The sequence below is a fragment of the Microtus oregoni genome, unplaced genomic scaffold (assembly GCF_018167655.1).
Source record: "Microtus oregoni isolate MIOR12 unplaced genomic scaffold, Mior012 000051F_ref0000332, whole genome shotgun sequence".
NCBI lineage: Eukaryota > Metazoa > Chordata > Mammalia > Rodentia > Cricetidae > Microtus > Microtus oregoni.
The window spans coordinates 1,015,417-1,031,600 of NW_024543811.1; positions in this window are offsets into that span (position 1 = coordinate 1,015,417).

The following is a 16,184-nucleotide window of genomic DNA, read 5'->3' on the forward strand; positions in this document are numbered from 1 at the left end:
GTACTAAGCACCAAGCACCCTGAGTACTGAGCACACAGCACCCTGAGCACTGAACACACAGCACCCTGAGTACTGAGCACCTCGAGAACTGAGCAACCAGCACCCTGAGTACTGAGCACCGAGCACCCCAAGCACTGAGCACCCAGCACCCTGAGTACTGAGCACCCAGCACCCTGAGTACTGAGCACCCAACGTACTGAGCACCGAGCACCCTGAGCACTGAGCACCCAGCACCCTGAGTACTGAGCACCCAGCACCCTGAGCAATGAGCACCCTGAGTACTGAGCACCCAGCACCCTGAGTACTAAGCACCAAGCACCCTGAGTACTGAGCACCCAGCACCCTGAGCACTGAACACACAGCACCCTGAGTACTGAGCACCTCGAGAACTGAGCAACCAGCACCCTGAGTACTGAGCACCGAGCACCCCAAGCACTGAGCACCCAGCACCCTGAGTACTGAGCACCCAGCACCCTGAGCACTGAGCACCCAGCACCCTGAGTACTGAGCACTGAGCACCCAACACCCCGAGCACTGAGCACCTAGCACCCTGAGTACTAAGCACCCAGCACCCTGAGTACTGAGCACCCAGCACCCTGAGTACTGAGCACCCAGCGTACTGAGCACCGAGCACCCCGAGCACTGAGCACCCAGCACCCTGAGTACTGAGCACCCAGCACCCTGAGTACTGAGCACCCAGCACCCCGAGTACTGAGCACCGAGCACCCCGAGTACTGAGCAACCAGCACCCTGAGCACTGAGCACCAAGCACCCCGAGTACTGAGCACCCAGCACCCTGAGCACTGAGCACCCAGCACCCTGAGTACTGAGCACCCAGCACCCTGAGCACTGAGCACTGAGCACCCTGAGCACTGAGTACTGAGCACCGAGCACCCCGAGAACTGAGCACCCAGCACCCGGAGTACTGAGCACCCAGCACCCTGAGTAATGAGCACCCAGCACCCCGAGCACTGAGCACCCAGAAAACTGAGCACTGAGCACCCAGCACCCTGAGTACTGAGCACTGAGCACCCAGCACCCCGAGCACTGAGCACAGAGCACCCTGACTACTGAGCACTGAGCACCCAGCACCCTGAGCACTGAGCACCCAGCACCCTGAGTACTATGCACCGAGCTCCCTGAGTACTGAGCACCCAGCACCCTGAGCACTGAACACACAGCACCCTGAGTTCTGAGCACCTCGAGCACTGAGCACCCAGCACCCTGAGTACTGACCACCGAGCACCCCGAGCACTGAGCACCCAGCACCCCGAGCACTGAGCACCCAGCACCCCGAGCACTGAGCACCCAGCACCCTGAGTACTGAGCACCCAGCACCCTGAGTACTGAGCACCCAGCACCCTGAGCACTGAGCACCCAGCACCCTGAGCACTGAGCACCCAGCACCCTGATCACTGAGCACCCAGCACCCTGAGTACTGAGCACTGAGCACCCAGCACCCCGAGCACTGAGCACCTAGCACCCTGAGTACTAAGCACCCAGCACCCTGAGTACTGAGCACCCAGCACCCTGAGTACTGAGCACCCAGCGTACTGAGCACCGAGCACCCCGAGCACTGAGCACCCAGCACCCTGAGTACTGAGCACCCAGCACCCCGAGCACTGAGCACCCAGCACCCTGAGTACTGAGCACCCAGCACCCTGAGTACTGAGCACCCAGCACCCTGAGTACTGAGCACCCAGCGTACTGAGCACCGAGCACCCAGCACCCTGAGTACTGAGCACCCAGCACCCTGAGCACTGAGCACCCAGCAACCTGAGTACTGAGCACCGAGCATCCCGAGTACTGAGCACCCAGCACCCCGAGCACCGAGCACCCAGCACCCTGAGCACTGAGCACCCAGCACCATGAGCACTGAGCAACCAGCACCCTGAGCACTGAGCACCCAGCACCCTGAGCACTGAGCACCCAGCACCCTGAGTACAGAGCACCCAGCACCCTGAGCACTGAACACACAGCACCCTGAGTACTGAGCACCTCGAGAACTGAGCACCCAACACCCTGAGTACTGAGCACCGAGCACCCCAAGCACTGAGCACCCAGCACCGCGAGCACTGAGCACCCAGCACCCCGAGCACTGAGCACCCAGCACCCAGAGTACTGAGCACCCAGCACCCTGAGTACTGATCACCCAGCACCATGAGCACTGAGTACCCAGCACCCTGAGCACTGAGCACCCAGCACCCTGAGCACTGAGCACACAGCACCCTGAGCACTGAGCACACAACACCCTGAGTACTGAGCACTGAGCACCCAGCACCCCGAGCACTGAGCACCCAGCAAACTGAGCACTGAGCACCCAGCACCCTGAGTACTGAGCACTGAGCACCCAGCACCCCGAGCACTGAGCACAGAGCACCCTGAGTACTGAGCACTGAGCACCCAGCACCCCGAGCACTGAGCACCCAGCACCCTGAGTACTAAACACCGAGCACCCTGAGTACTGAGCACCCAGCACCCTGAGCACTGAACAGACAGCACCCTGAGTACTGAGCACCTCGAGCACTGAGCACCCAGCACCCTCAGTACTGAGCACCGTGCACACTGAGCACTGAGCACACAGCACCCCGAGCACTGAGCACCCAGCTCCCCGAGCACTGAGCACCCAGCACCCTGAGTCCTGAGCACGCAGCACCATGAGTACTGAGCACCCAGCACCCTGAGCACTGAGCACCCAGCACCCTGAGCACTGAGCACCCAGCACCCTGAGCACTGAGCACCCAGCACCCTGAGTACTGAGCACTTAGCACCCAGCACCCCGAGCACTGAGCACCTAGCACCCTGAGTACTAAGCACCCAGCACCCTGAGTACTGAGCACCCAGCGTACTGAGCACTGAGCACCCCGAGCACTGAGCACACAGCACCCTGAGTACTGAGCACCCAGCACCCCGAGCACTGAGCACCCAGCACCCTGAGTACTGAGCACCGAGCACCCTGAGTACTGAGCACCCAGCACACTGAGTACTGAGCACCCAGCGTACTGAGCACCGAGCACCCAGCACCCTGAGTACTGAGCACCCAGCACCCTGAGCACTGAGCACCCAGCACCCTGAGTACTGAGCACTGAGCACCCCGAGTACTGAGCACCCAGCACCCCGAGAACCGAGCACCCAGCACCCCGAGCACTGAGCACCCAGCACCCTGAGCACTGAGCACCCAGCACCCTGAGCACTGAGCACCCAGCACTCTGAGCACTGAGCACCCCGCACCCTGAGCACTGAGCACCCAGCACCCTGAGTACTGTGCACCCAACGTACTGAGCACCGAGCACCCTGAGCACTGAGCACCCAGCACCCTGAGTACTGAGTACCCAGCACCCTGAGCACTGAGCACACAGCACCCTGAGCACTGAGCACACAGCACCCTGAGTACTGAGCACTGAGCACCCAGCACCCCGAGCACTGAGCACCCAGCACCCTGAGCACTGAGCACCCAGCACCCTGAGTAGTGAGCACCCTGAGTACTGAGCAAAGATCACCCTGAGCACTGAGCTCCCAGCACCCTGAGTACTGAGCACCCAGCACCCTGAGCACTGAGCACCGAGCACCCCGAGTACTGAGCACCCAGCACCCTGAGCACTGAGCACCGAGCACCCCGAGTACTGAGCACCCAGCACCCTGAGCACTGAGCACCCAGCACCCTGAGTACTGAGCACCCAGCACCCTGAGCACTGAGCACTGAGCACCCTGAGCACTGAGTACTGAGCACCGAGCACCCCGAGAACTGAGCACCCAGCACCCGGAGTACTGAGCACCCAGCACCCTGAGTACTGAGCACCCAGCACCCCGAGCACTGAGCACCCAGCAAACTGAGCACTGAGCACCCATCACCCTGAGTACTGAGCCCTGAGCACCCAGCACCCCGAGCACTGAGCACAGAGCACCCTGAGTACTGAGCACTGAGCACCCAGCACCCCGAGCACTGAGCACCCAGCACCCTGAGTACTAAGCACCGAGCACCCTGAGTACTGAGCACCCAGCACCCTGAGCACTGAACACACAGCACCCTGAGTACTGAGCAACTCGAGCACTGAGCACCCAGCACCCTGAGTACTGACCACCGAGCACCCCGAGCTCTGAGCAACCAGCACCCCAAGCACTGAGCACCCAGCACCCCGAGCACTGAGCACCCAGCACCCTGAGTACTGAGCACCCAGCACCCTGAGTACTGAGCACCCAGCACCCTGAGCACTGAGCACCCAGCACCCTGAGCACTGAGCAACCAGCACCCTGAGCACTGAGCACCCAGCACCCTGATTACTGAGCACTGAGCACCCAGCACCCCGAGCACTGAGCACCTAGCACCCTGAGTACTAAGCACTCTGCACCCTGAGTACTGAGCACCCAGCACCCTGAGTACTGAGCACCCAGCGTTCTGAGCACCGAGCACCCCGAGCACTGAGCACCCAGCACCCTGAGTACTGAGCACCCAGCACCCCGAGCACTGAGCACCCAGCACCCTGAATACTGAGCACCGAGCACCCTGAGTACTGAGCACCCAGCACCCTGAGTACTGAGCACCCAGCGTACTGAGCACCGAGCACCCAGCACCCTGAGTACTGAGCACCAAGCACCCTGAGCACTGAGCACCCAGCACCCTGAGTACTGAGCACTGAGCACCCCGAGTACTGAGCACCCAGCACCCTGAGCACTGAGCACCCAGCACCCTGAGCACTGAGCACCCAGCACCCTGAGCACTGAGCACCCAGCACCCTGAGCACTGAGCACCCAGCACCCTGAGTACTGAGCACCCAACGTACTGAGCACCGAGCACCCTGAGCACTGAGCACCCAGCACCCTGAGTACTGAGCACCCAGCACCCTGAGCAATGAGCACCCTGAGTACTGAGCACCCAGCACCCTGAGTACTAAGCACCAAGCACCCTGAGTACTGAGCACCCAGCACCCTGAGCACTGAACACACAGCACCCTGAGTACTGAGCACCTCGAGAACTGAGCAACCAGCACCCTGAGTACTGAGCACCGAGCATCCCAAGCACTGAGCTCCCAGCACCGCGAGCACTGAGCACCCAGAACCCCGAGCACTGAGCACCCAGCACCCTGAGTACTGAGCACCCAGCACCCTGAGCACTGAGTACCCAGCACCCTGAGCACTGAGCACCCAGCACCCTGAGCACTGAGCACACAGCACCCTGAGCACTGAGCACACAGCACCCTGAGTACTGACCACTGAGCACCCAGCACCTTGAGTATGGAGCACTGAGCACCCAGCACCCCAATCACTGAGCACAGAGCACCCTGATTACTGAGCACTGAGCACCCAGCACCCCGAGCACTGAGCACCCAGCACCCTGAGTACTAAGCACCGAGCACCCTGAGTACTGAGCACCCAGCACCCTGAGCACTGAACACACAGCACCCTGAGTACTGAGCACTTCGAGCACTGAGCACCCAGCACCCTGAGTACTGAGCACCGAGCACCCCGAGCACTGAGCACCCAGCACCCCGAGCACTGAGCACCCAGCACCCCGATCACTGAGCACCCAGCACCCTGAGTACTGAGCACCCAGCACCATGAGTACTGAGCACCCAGCACCCTGAGAACTGAGCACCCAACACCCTGAGCACTGAGCACCCAGCACCCTGAGCACTGAGCACCCAGCACCCTGAGTACTGAGCACTGAGCACCCAGCACCCCGAGCACTGAGCACCTAGCACCCTGAGTACTAAGCACCCAGCACCCTGAGTACTGAGCACCCAGCACCCTGAGTACTGAGCACCCAGCACCCCGAGCACTGAGCACCGAGCACCCCGAGCATTGAGCACCCAGCACCCCGAGCAATGAGCACCCAGCACCCTGAGTACTGAGCACCCAGCACACTGAGTACTGAGCACCCAGCATACTGAGCAACGAGCACCCAGAACCCTTAGTACTGAGCACCCAGGACCCTGAGCACTGAGCACCCAGCACCCTGAGTACTGAGCACTGAGCACCCCGAGTACTGAGCACCCAGCACCCCGAGCACCGAGCACCCGGCACCCCGAGCACTGAGCACCCAGCACCCTGAGCACTGAGCACCCAGCACCCTGAGCACTGAGCACCCAGCACCCTGAGCACTGAGCACCCCGCACCCTGAGCACTGAGCACCCAGCACCCTGAGTACAGAGCACCCAACGTACTGAGCACCGAGCACCCTGAGCACTGAGCACCCAGCACCCTGAGTATTGAGCACGCAGCACCCTGAGCAATGAGCACCCTGAGTACTGAGCACCTAGTACCCTGAGCACTGAACACACAGCACACTGAGTACTGAGCACCTCGAGAACTGAGCACCCAGCAACCTGAGTACTGAGCACCGAGCACCCCAAGCACTGAGCACCCAACACCGCGAGCACAGAGCACCCAGCACCCCGAGCACTGAGCACCCAGCACCCTGAGTACTGAGCACCCAGCACCCTGAGTACTGAGCACCCAGCACACTGAGCACTGAGTACCCAGCACCCTGAGCACTGAGCACCCAGCACCCTGAGCACTGAGCACACAGCACCCTGAGCACTGAGCACACAGCACCCTGAGTACTGAGCACTGAGCACCCAGCACCCCGAGCACTGAGCACCCTGCACCCTGAATACTGAGCACTGAGCACCCAGCACACCGAGCACTGAGCACCCAGCACCCTGAGCACTGAGCACCCAACACCCGAGTACTGAGCACCCAGCACCCTGAGTACTGAGCAACCAACACCCTGAGTACTGAGCACCCAGCACCCCGAGTACTGAGCACCCACCACCCTGAGTACTGAGCACCCAGCACCCTGAGCACTGAGCACCGAGCACCCCGAGTACTGAGCACCCAGCACCCTGAGCACTGAGCACCCAGCACCCTGAGTACTGAGCACCCAGCACCCTGAGCACTGAGCACTGAGCACCCTGAGCACTGAGTACTGAGCACCGAGCACCCCGAGAACTGAGCACCCAGCACCCGGAGTACTGAGCACCCAGCACCCTGAGTACTGAGCACCCAGCACCCCGAGCACTGAGCACCCAGCAAACTGAGCACTGAGCACCCAGCACCCTGAGTACTGAGCACTGAGCACCCAGCACCCCGAGCACTGAGCACAGAGCACCCTGAGTACTGAGCACTGAGCACCCAGCACCCCGAGCACTGAGCACCCAGCACCCTGAGTACTAAGCACCGAGCACCCTGAGTACTGAGCACCCAGCACCCTGAGCACTGAACACACAGCACCCTGAGTACTGAGCAACTCGAGCACTGAGCACCCAGCACCCTGAGTACTGACCACCGAGCACCCCGAGCTCTGAGCAACCAGCACCCCAAGCACTGAGCACCCAGCACCCCGAGCACTGAGCACCCAGCACCCTGAGTACTGAGCACCCAGCACCCTGAGTACTGAGCACCCAGCACCCTGAGCACTGAGCACCCAGCACCCTGAGCACTGAGCAACCAGCACCCTGAGCACTGAGCACCCAGCACCCTGATTACTGAGCACTGAGCACCCAGCACCCCGAGCACTGAGCACCTAGCACCCTGAGTACTAAGCACTCTGCACCCTGAGTACTGAGCACCCAGCACCCTGAGTACTGAGCACCCAGCGTTCTGAGCACCGAGCACCCCGAGCACTGAGCACCCAGCACCCTGAGTACTGAGCACCCAGCACCCCGAGCACTGAGCACCCAGCACCCTGAATACTGAGCACCGAGCACCCTGAGTACTGAGCACCCAGCACCCTGAGTACTGAGCACCCAGCGTACTGAGCACCGAGCACCCAGCACCCTGAGTACTGAGCACCAAGCACCCTGAGCACTGAGCACCCAGCACCCTGAGTACTGAGCACTGAGCACCCCGAATACTGAGCACCCAGCACCCTGAGCACTGAGCACCCAGCACCCTGAGCACTGAGCACCCAGCACCCTGAGCACTGAGCACCCAGCACCCTGAGCACTGAGCACCCAGCACCCTGAGTACTGAGCACCCAACGTACTGAGCACCGAGCACCCTGAGCACTGAGCACCCAGCACCCTGAGTACTGAGCACCCAGCACCCTGAGCAATGAGCACCCTGAGTACTGAGCACCCAGCACCCTGAGTACTAAGCACCAAGCACCCTGAGTACTGAGCACCCAGCACCCTGAGCACTGAACACACAGCACCCTGAGTACTGAGCACCTCGAGAACTGAGCAACCAGCACCCTGAGTACTGAGCACCGAGCACCCCAAGCACTGAGCTCCCAGCACCGCGAGCACTGAGCACCCAGAACCCCGAGCACTGAGCACCCAGCACCCTGAGTACTGAGCATCCAGCACCCTGAGCACTGAGTACCCAGCACCCTGAGCACTGAGCACCCAGCACCCTGAGCACTGAGCACACACCCCCCTGAGCACTGAGCACACAGCACCCTGAGTACTGACCACTGAGCACCCAGCACCTTGAGTACGGAGCACTGAGCACCCAGCACCCCAATCACTGAGCACAGAGCACCCTGATTACTGAGCACTGAGCACCCAGCACCCCGAGCACTGAGCACCCAGCACCCTGAGTACTAAGCACCGAGCACCCTGAGTACTGAGCACCCAGCACCCTGAGCACTGAACACACAGCACCCTGAGTACTGAGCACTTCGAGCACTGAGCACCCAGCACCCTGAGTACTGAGCACCGAGCACCCCGAGCACTGAGCACCCAGCACCCCGAGCACTGAGCACCCAGCACCCCGATCACTGAGCACCCAGCACCCTGAGTACTGAGCACCCAGCACCATGAGTACTGAGCACCCAGCACCCTGAGAACTGAGCACCCAACACCCTGAGCACTGAGCACCCAGCACCCTGAGCACTGAGCACCCAGCACCCTGAGTACTGAGCACTGAGCACCCAGAACCCGAGCACTGAGCACCTAGCACCCTGAGTACTAAGCACCCAGCACCCTGAGTACTGAGCACCCAGCACCCTGAGTACTGAGCACCCAGCACCCCGAGCACTGAGCACCGAGCACCCCGAGCATTGAGCACCCAGCACCCCGAGCAATGAGCACCCAGCACCCTGAGTACTGAGCACCCAGCACACTGAGTACTGAGCACCCAGCATACTGAGCAACGAGCACCCAGAACACTTAGTACTGAGCACCCAGGACCCTGAGCACTGAGCACCCATTACCCTGAGTACTGAGCACTGAGCACCCCGAGTACTGAGCACCCAGCACCCCGAGCACCGAGCACCCAGCACCCCGAGCACTGAGCACCCAGCACCCTGAGCACTGAGCACCCAGCACCCTGAGCACTGAGCACCCAGCACCCTGAGCACTGAGCACCCCGCACCCTGAGCACTGAGCACCCAGCACCCTGAGTACAGAGCACCCAACGTACTGAGCACCGAGCACCCTGAGCACTGAGCACCCAGCACCCTGAGTATTGAGCACGCAGCACCCTGAGCAATGAGCACCCTGAGTACTGAGCACCTAGTACCCTGAGCACTGAACACACAGCACACTGAGTACTGAGCACCTCGAGAACTGAGCACCCAGCAACCTGAGTACTGAGCACCGAGCACCCCAAGCACTGAGCACCCAACACCGCGAGCACAGAGCACCCAGCACCCCGAGCACTGAGCACCCAGCACCCTGAGTACTGAGCACCCAGCACCCTGAGTACTGAGCACCCAGCACACTGAGCACTGAGTACCCAGCACCCTGAGCACTGAGCACCCAGCACCCTGAGCACTGAGCACACAGCACCCTGAGCACTGAGCACACAGCACCCTGAGTACTGAGCACTGAGCACCCAGCACCCCGAGCACTGAGCACCCTGCACCCTGAGTACTGAGCACTGAGCACCCAGCACACCGAGCACTGAGCACCCAGCACCCTGAGCACTGAGCACCCAACACCCGAGTACTGAGCACCCAGCACCCTGAGTACTGAGCACCCAACACCCTGAGTACTGAGCACCCAGCACCCCGAGTTCTGAGCACCGACCACCCTGAGTACTGAGCACCCAGCACCCTGAGCACTGAGCACCGAGCACCCCGAGCACTGAGCACCCAGCACCCTGAGTACTGAGCACCCAGCACCCTGAGCACTGAGCACCCAGCACCCTGAGCACTGAGCACCCAGCACACTGAGCACTGAACACCCAGCACCCTGAGTAGTGAGCACCCAACGTACTGAGCACCGAGCACCCCGAGCACTGAGCACCCAGCACCCTGAGTACTGAGCACCCAACGTACTGAGCACCGAGCACCCTGAGCACTGAGCACCCAGCACCCTGAGTACTGAGCACCCAGCACCCTGAGCAATGAGCACCCTGAGTACTGAGCACCCAGCACCCTGAGTACTAAGCACCAAGCACCCTGAGTACTGAGCACCCAGCACCCTGAGCACTGAACACACAGCACCCTGAGTACTGAGCACCTCGAGAACTGAGCAACCAGCACCCTGAGTACTGAGCACCGAGCACCCCAAGCACTGAGCACCCAGCACCGCGAGCACTGAGCACCCAGAACCCCGAGCACTGAGCACCCAGCACCCTGAGTACTGAGCACAAAGCACCCAGCACCCCGAGCACTGAGCACCCAGCACCCTGAGCAATGAGCACCTAGCACCCTGAGTACTAAGCACCCAGCACCCTGAGTACTGAGCACTGAGCACCCAGCACCCCGAGCACTGAGCACCTAGCACCCTGAGTACTAAGCACCCAGCACCCTGAGTACTGAGCACCCAGCACCCTGAGTACTGAGCACCCAGCACCCCGAGCACTGAGCACCGAGCACCCCGAGAATTGAGCACCCAGCACCCCGAGCAATGAGCACCCAGCACCCTGAGTACTGAGCACCCAGCACACTGAGTACTGAGCACCCAGCATACTGAGCAACGAGCACCCAGAACCCTTAGTACTGAGCACCCAGGACCCTGAGCACTGAGCACCCAGCACCCTGAGTACTGAGCACTGAGCACCCCGAGTACTGAGCACCCAGCACCCCGAGCACCGAGCACCCAGCACCCCGAGCACTGAGCACCCAGCACCCTGAGCACTGAGCACCCAGCACCCTGAGCACTGAGCACCCAGCACCCTGAGCACTGAGCACCCCGCACCCTGAGCACTGAGCACCCAGCACCCTGAGTACAGAGCACCCAACGTACTGAGCACCGAGCACCCTGAGCACTGAGCACCCAGCACCCTGAGTATTGAGCACCCAGCACCCTGAGCAATGAGCACCCTGAGTACTGAGCACCTAGTACCCTGAGCACTGAACACACAGCACACTGAGTACTGAGCACCTCGAGAACTGAGCACCCAGCAACCAGAGTACTGAGCACCGAGCACCCCAAGCACTGAGCACCCAACACCGCGAGCACAGAGCACCCAGCACCCCGAGCACTGAGCACCCAGCACCCTGAGTACTGAGCACCCAGCACCCTGAGTACTGAGCACCCAGCACACTGAGCACTGAGTACCCAGCACCCTGAGCACTGAGCACCCAGCACCCTGAGCACTGAGCACACAGCACCCTGAGCACTGAGCACACAGCAACCTGAGTACTGAGCACTGAGCACCCAGCACCCCGAGCACTGAGCACCCAGCACCCTGAGTACTGAGCACTGAGCACCCAGCACGCCGAGCACTGAGCACCCAGCACCCTGAGCACTGAGCACCCAACACCCGAGTACTGAGCACCCAGCACCCTGAGTACTGAGCACCCAACACCCTGAGTACTGAGCACCCAGCACCCCGAGTACTGAGCACCCACCACCCTGAGTACTGAGCACCCAGCACCCTGAGCACTGAGCACCGAGCACCCCGAGCACTGAGCACCCAGCACCCTGAGTACTGAGCACCCAGCACCCTGAGCACTGAGCACCCAGCACCCTGAGCACTGAGCACACAGCACACTGAGCACTGAACACCCAGCACCCTGAGTAGTGAGCACAAAACGTACTGAGCACCGAGCACCCCGAGCACTGAGCACCCAGCACCCTGAGTACTGAGCACCCAACGTACTGAGCACCGAGCACCCTGAGCACTGAGCACCCAGCACCCTGAGTACTGAGCACCCAGCACCCTGAGCAATGAGCACCCTGAGTACTGAGCACCCAGCACCCTGAGCACTGAACACACAGCACCCTGAGTACTGAGCACCTCGAGAACTGAGCAACCAGCACCCTGAGTACTGAGCACCGAGCACCCCAAGCACTGAGCACCCAGCACCGCGAGCACTGAGCACCCAGAACCCCGAGCACTGAGCACCCAGCACCCTGAGCACTGAGTACCCAGCACCCTGAGCACTGAGCACCCAGCACCCTGAGCACTGAGTACCCAGCACCCTGAGCACTGAGCACCCAGCACCCTGAGCACTGAGAACCCAGCACCCTGAGTACTGAGCACCCAGCACCCTGAGCACTGAGTACCCAGCACCCTGAGCACTGAGCACCCAGCACCCTGAGCACTGAGTACCCAGCACCCTGAGTACTGAGCACCCAGCACCCTGAGCACTGAGTACCCAGCACCCTGAGCACTGAGCACACAGCACCCTGAGCACTGAGCACACAGCACCCTGAGTACTGACCACTGAGCACCCAGCACCTTGAGTACGGAGCACTGAGCACCCAGCACCCCAATCACTGAGCACAGAGCACCCTGATTACTGAGCACTGAGCACCCAGCACCCCGAGCACTGAGCACCCAGCACCCTGAGTACTAAGCACCGAGCACCCTGAGTACTGAGCACCCAGCACCCTGAGCACTGAACACACAGCACCCTGAGTACTGAGCACTTCGAGCACTGAGCACCCAGCACCCTGAGTACTGAGCACCGAGCACCCCGAGCACTGAGCACCCAGCACCCCGAGCACTGAGCACCCAGCACCCCGATCACTGAGCACCCAGCACCCTGAGTACTGAGCACCCAGCACCCTGAGCACTGAGCACCCAGCACCCTGAGTACTGAGCACCCAGCAACCTGAGCACTGAGTACCCAGCACCCTGAGCACTGAGCACCCAGCACCCTGAGCACTGAGTACCCAGCACCCTGAGTACTGAGCACCCAGCACCCTGAGCACTGAGTACCCAGCACCCTGAGCACTGAGCACACAGCACCCTGAGCACTGAGCACACAGCACCCTGAGTACTGACCACTGAGCACCCAGCACCTTGAGTACGGAGCACTGAGCACCCAGCACCCCAATCACTGAGCACAGAGCACCCTGATTACTGAGCACTGAGCACCCAGCACCCCGAGCACTGAGCACCCAGCACCCTGAGTACTAAGCACCGAGCAACCTGAGTACTGAGCACCCAGCACCCTGAGCACTGAACACACAGCACACTGAGTACTGAGCACTTCGAGCACTGAGCACCCAGCACCCTGAGTACTGAGCACCGAGCACCCCGAGCACTGAGCACCCAGCACCCCGAGCACTGAGCACCCAGCACCCCGATCACTGAGCACCCAGCACCCTGAGTACTGAGCACCCAGCACCATGAGTACTGAGCACCCAGCACCCTGAGAACTGAGCACCCAACACCCTGAGCACTGATCACCCAGCACCCTGAGCACTGAGCACCCAGCACCCTGAGTACTGAGCACTGAGCACCCAGCACCCCGAGCACTGAGCACCTAGCACCCTGAGTACTAAGCACCCAGCACCCAGTGTACTGAGCACCCAGCACCCTGAGTACTGAGCACCCAGCGTACTGAGCACCGAGCACCCCGAGCACTGAGCACCCAGCACCCTGAGTACTGAGCACCCAGCACCCCGAGCACCGAGCACCCAGCACCCCGAGCACTGAGCACCCAGCACCCTGAGCACTGAGCACACAGCACCCTGAGCACTGAGCACCCAGCACCCTGAGCACTGAGCACCCCGCACCCTGAGCACTGAGCACCCAGCACCCTGAGTACAGAGCACCCAACGTACTGAGCACCGAGCACCCTGAGCACTGAGCACCCAGCACCCTGAGTATTGAGCACGCAGCACCCTGAGCAATGAGCACCCTGAGTACTGAGCACCTAGTACCCTGAGCACTGAACACACAGCACACTGAGTACTGAGCACCTCGAGAACTGAGCACCCAGCAACCTGAGTACTGAGCACCGAGCACCCCAAGCACTGAGCACCCAACACCGCGAGCACAGAGCACCCAGCACCCCGAGCACTGAGCACCCAGCACCCTGAGTACTGAGCACCCAGCACCCTGAGTACTGAGCACCCAGCACACTGAGCACTGAGTACCCAGCACCCTGAGCACTGAGCACCCAGCACCCTGAGCACTGAGCACACAGCACCCTGAGCACTGAGCACACAGCACCCTGAGTACTGAGCACTGAGCACCCAGCACCCCGAGCACTGAGCACCCTGCACCCTGAGTACTGAGCACTGAGCACCCAGCACACCGAGCACTGAGCACCCAGCACCCTGAGCACTGAGCACCCAACACCCGAGTACTGAGCACCCAGCACCCTGAGTACTGAGCACCCAACACCCTGAGTACTGAGCACCCAGCACCCCGAGTTCTGAGCACCGACCACCCTGAGTACTGAGCACCCAGCACCCTGAGCACTGAGCACCGAGCACCCCGAGCACTGAGCACCCAGCACCCTGAGTACTGAGCACCCAGCACCCTGAGCACTGAGCACCCAGCACCCTGAGCACTGAGCACCCAGCACACTGAGCACTGAACACCCAGCACCCTGAGTAGTGAGCACCCAACGTACTGAGCACCGAGCACCCCGAGCACTGAGCACCCAGCACCCTGAGTACTGAGCACCCAACGTACTGAGCACCGAGCACCCTGAGCACTGAGCACCCAGCACCCTGAGTACTGAGCACCCAGCACCCTGAGCAATGAGCACCCTGAGTACTGAGCACCCAGCACCCTGAGTACTAAGCACCAAGCACCCTGAGTACTGAGCACCCAGCACCCTGAGCACTGAACACACAGCACCCTGAGTACTGAGCACCTCGAGAACTGAGCAACCAGCACCCTGAGTACTGAGCACCGAGCACCCCAAGCACTGAGCACCCAGCACCGCGAGCACTGAGCACCCAGAACCCCGAGCACTGAGCACCCAGCACCCTGAGTACTGAGCACAAAGCACCCAGCACCCCGAGCACTGAGCACCCAGCACCCTGAGCAATGAGCACCTAGCACCCTGAGTACTAAGCACCCAGCACCCTGAGTACTGAGCACTGAGCACCCAGCACCCCGAGCACTGAGCACCTAGCACCCTGAGTACTAAGCACCCAGCACCCTGAGTACTGAGCACCCAGCACCCTGAGTACTGAGCACCCAGCACCCCGAGCACTGAGCACCGAGCACCCCGAGAATTGAGCACCCAGCACCCCGAGCAATGAGCACCCAGCACCCTGAGTACTGAGCACCCAGCACACTGAGTACTGAGCACCCAGCATACTGAGCAACGAGCACCCAGAACCCTTAGTACTGAGCACCCAGGACCCTGAGCACTGAGCACCCAGCACCCTGAGTACTGAGCACTGAGCACCCCGAGTACTGAGCACCCAGCACCCCGAGCACCGAGCACCCAGCACCCCGAGCACTGAGCACCCAGCACCCTGAGCACTGAGCACCCAGCACCCTGAGCACTGAGCACCCAGCACCCTGAGCACTGAGCACCCCGCACCCTGAGCACTGAGCACCCAGCACCCTGAGTACAGAGCACCCAACGTACTGAGCACCGAGCACCCTGAGCACTGAGCACCCAGCACCCTGAGTATTGAGCACCCAGCACCCTGAGCAATGAGCACCCTGAGTACTGAGCACCTAGTACCCTGAGCACTGAACACACAGCACACTGAGTACTGAGCACCTCGAGAACTGAGCACCCAGCAACCAGAGTACTGAGCACCGAGCACCCCAAGCACTGAGCACCCAACACCGCGAGCACAGAGCACCCAGCACCCCGAGCACTGAGCACCCAGCACCCTGAGTACTGAGCACCCAGCACCCTGAGTACTGAGCACCCAGCACACTGAGCACTGAGTACCCAGCACCCTGAGCACTGAGCACCCAGCACCCTGAGCACTGAGCACACAGCACCCTGAGCACTGAGCACACAGCAACCTGAGTACTGAGCACTGAGCACCCAGCACCCCGAGCACTGAGCACCCAGCACCCTGAGTACTGAGCACTGAGCACCCAGCACGCCGAGCACTGAGCACCCAGCACCCTGA